Here is a 4,083-nt window from a genome sequence, read left to right as displayed (position 1 = left end):
AAAACAAAACAATCATAAAACACCAAAATGTTTGATCAAACACCAGAAAAATATGACGTCATCAGTCCTCCTCGCTTCGCTCGCAAACGAGCGAAGCGAGGAGGACTGACGTCATATTCTTCTGGTGTTTGATCAAACATTTTGGTGTTTTATGATTGTTTTGTTTTATTTGACCAAATGACAAAAATCTTGTCATCGGAGTTTAATGGGTTAATAGTCTCCACAGTCCCATACTTTTCATATAATTCATCCATGTCGCTATCTTGAATGTTACAGCCCTCGATTGTGTCACAGAATTCTTCAAAAGGTATGGCATGTCTTAAGCTTCATCTTGATACATTCGTATGTTTTCATATATATTTGTCACTTAAGTATTCAATCTTCAACAGAACATATTGAAATCCGTTTTACATTTATTTGACTCCTCTGGTGTAAGCTAGTTAAGCTTGGTGCTTGCTGAAAAAAAAAATCCTGTATTCCCAAATGTGCCCTTCATTTCAGATATTAGCTTCAATACCAAAGTTATGCTGAATGTCTTAGTTTATTGTGTCAGAACAATTTAAGGGGAACCCCCACCCCCAGATTTGAGAAAATTTCGAAAAAAAAATTGTTTTATTGCATAAATACATGGTAGGGATCTTGCTCTAGACGCTGGTAACGTGTTTTTATTGTACCGCCATTTTTAAAGGGTTTAAAGGGCCTACCCTCCCTCCCCCCGGCAGCCACATGCTGCGCACGACCATTGTTTACAAACATTTTGACCATATTTTACCTTTTTTTTGCGTTTGATGCACTTATAAAGTTTTTTCTTACGTCCGGCATGCACGTGAGTATGTGGTGTGAGGAAGTTCAGCCCGCACGACTGGCAGTGGCCCAATAGCCTTACAAAGTAAAGGACATGTACACGCTAGCTTGCCGCGTTCACTAATTTGCCGTGTGAAATTAGCATCTATTTTTCAGTGAAGAGAAATTTAAAGATATTAGCCATGCCTAAGCTATCCAAACAAAAGGCACACTTGCAGAATACAAGAACGTCTACATTAGCAACTCAAGGGGAGAAAGAAAGAACCCCAGCATCAACTTTGTTATCACCACCTCCGCCACCACCACTAGGACTCCCTCCAGCAGCTCTCTCCCTGCCATCTACATTCACATCATCAGCACCTGATCCTCTGTCATCTACACCTATATCAGACACGTTGTCTCTACGCAAGCAACTGCTTGCTAACAAGTGGCTACAAGGATGCCTCCTTGTTGCAACACCTTGGGTTTAGAGTCTCAAACCTCACAGTGATGTCCCTGATGCAGCAAGAGCCTGTTCCAACACCAGAAAGGAAACCCAAGAAAAGAAAGAGAGCTGAATCCCAGCAATCAGACTACCTTGCTGGGTCATTTTAAACCAAGAACTCAAACTTTGAGACAAAGAGTAAGGTGGCGCCTTATGAGACCCTCACTTTGAGTGAATAATATCCTACACTGTAGGAGGGTACAAACTGCCTGAGTTACTTGAAAAATGCAAAATCATCATGAAAATACAATGGAACCTGTTTTCAATGGTTCTTAGGAGGTCCAATGTAAAATTTATTCAAACTAAGAGAAAAAAAATTAACACTCGTTTCTGAAAAATGTAAGTTTTTGATACACAAAGTCTATCTCCTCCCTCAATTTTCAACCGATCTTTGCATATGAGGTCTCTGTTGATAGCTAGATAAATGAAAAAAATGAAATAGAGAGTTGTTTTTTTTGCCTATGTTAAATAGAATTTTTTTAATAACGTGTCAAAGTCAAAATTTTGCCTTTTTTTCAATATTTTTTTTATATTTTTTTCCTCGGCGTAAAACAAAGATATTAAAAACAAATATTTTTGTTTTTCTATATATGTAGAAGATTCTTTTGCTATAAAATGAAAGACATCGAATAAGAATTGTAAGAGGAGATAGGATTTGAAAGAAGCCCAAAAATATGGTATTTTTTACGTTTTTTATAAAAAAAAAAACTACTGGTCAGATCAGAATAAAACTCAAGCTGTGAAGGTTTCCTCAGACCTAGATATCACACAGAAAAAATTGGCAAGATCCTTCAGTAAAAGATTTTTTGGGTGGGGGTTCCCCTTAAGAGTGACTGAAGAATAACTTAAGTATTCTGTTAGCAGCTGGTAAAGGAGAAAGCCATCGGGTCACATGCCGGAACGAACTGCAGAAGTGGGGTCGCCAAGCGCTTTTCCTGCGGTCACCAAGACATCTTGTATGCTGCTTTTTTTTATGGATTCAATACAATAACCATGATGTTAACTTTATTCTTTATAGCCTTGCATTAACTTTCTTACACATTTATTATACTTATTCCCTACTAGTCAACAACTAGTGGTGGTGGCTGGAAGGGTGGCAGATAGAGCGTTAATGGACTATATAGTGGTGACCAGGAGCATAGTAGGAAGAGTTAAGGATGTGCATGTTCTAAAAGGGGGGAGAGTGGGGGAATATGAGATCATTTTCTGGGTTGAAGGTAAATTGAGAGTGGAGAATAGATGGAGAAAGAGGAAAAGGGTAGAAGGTAGGGAGGTACTTAGAGTGAACTGCTTAAATGAGAAAGAAAAGGAGAAGGAGTCAAGAAGAAGCTGAGAGAGGAGTGGGAGGGAATGAAGGATAGAGTAGAACTAGGAGTGGAGGAGGAATGGGGAAAGAAGGGCAAAGGGCAAAGAAGGGTGTACAAGAGAAGAAGCAGGTATTCATAGATTGGCTACAAATTAGGACGAGGGAATCATATGAGAGGTACAAAGTAAAAAGAAGGGAAGTTAAGCATATGACAAAGGAAACAAAGAGGAGAGCAGATGTGAAATGGGGTAAGAGTGTGGCAGAAATTTTTGAAAGTAATGAAAAGATGTTTTGGAAGGAAATTAAAAGAGGAAGAGGAGGCGAGTCAAGTAGAGAAGAAAAGGTAAAAGGCGCAGATGGAAAGATGATAATGGAAGAGAAGGTAGTGAGAGGAAGGTGGGCAGAGTATTTTAGGGAGTTGCTAAATGGGAAGGAGGATAGGGAGGGAAAGGTAGTTGCCGTGGGAAACGCTAAGAAAATGAGAGTGAGGAGTCAGGAAAATGGAGGAGAAATAGGGTTAGGTGAAGTGAAAGCAGCTGTTAAGATGATGAGAGCAGATAAGTCATTTTTGTTAGATGGATGCCATGCAGAATGTCTGAAGAAAGGAGGTACAGTTATGATGGACTGGCTGGTGAGGCTGTTTAATGTTTGTTTGAGAGAGGGTAGAGTGCTGGAGGACTGGAGGAGTGCCTGTATAGTTCTGCTTTACAAGGGAAGGGGGGGGGGCAAGTGTGAGTGTAGTAGTTTCAGAGGGATCAGCTTGTTGAGTGTAGTTGGGAAGGCTTATGGGAGGATCTTGATTGAGAGAATTAGGAGAGGAACAAAGGGAGTAAATGGTGAGGTGGTATCATCCTTGCTTTGTAAAAAGCAGGCACCTAAGGGTTTAAATCCCAGTGGCAGAGCTTATTAATATGTATGAATATATGAATATATATATATATATATATATATATATATATATATATATATATATATATATATATGTATGTATATATATATATATGGAAATAAACTCTCCTACTAGGATTCGAACCCTCGCCAGAGCGGCTTGCTTCATAGAAAGCGAGGATCGTACCGTCACTCCACTACGACCCTTCAAAACAGAACAAATTAGTGTATATATATATATATATATATATATATATATACATTATATATATATATATATTTGGATGATGGAGAACATAAACACAGGGGAAGGCTCGGAACCCTAAACACTCTAACGTTTCGTTCGCGTAGAACTTCTTCAGAGAGTGTATGTAGAACTGCAGTTGAAGTTTATGTACTAAATCTAATTATCTTTTCGGACACTTGGGAAAGGTCGTTTTTCTGGCGTGTTTTAGAATTAAAATACTAGTTTCTTTAGCTAAATTGATAAACCCTCCTCGATGATTCGATGAATTATTAGTTGAAATATATGCTGATTCAACAATTCTTCTAGTGAATTTATCAAAACCTTTATGTAGCACTTCAGCTTCTCTCCAGTTTG

This window comes from Oratosquilla oratoria, chromosome 12 (assembly GCF_046742065.1).
Source record: "Oratosquilla oratoria isolate Oo_2021 chromosome 12, ASM4674206v1, whole genome shotgun sequence".
Classification (NCBI taxonomy): Eukaryota; Metazoa; Arthropoda; class Malacostraca; order Stomatopoda; family Squillidae; genus Oratosquilla; species Oratosquilla oratoria.
Note: the sequence above shows the minus strand (reverse complement) of the source record.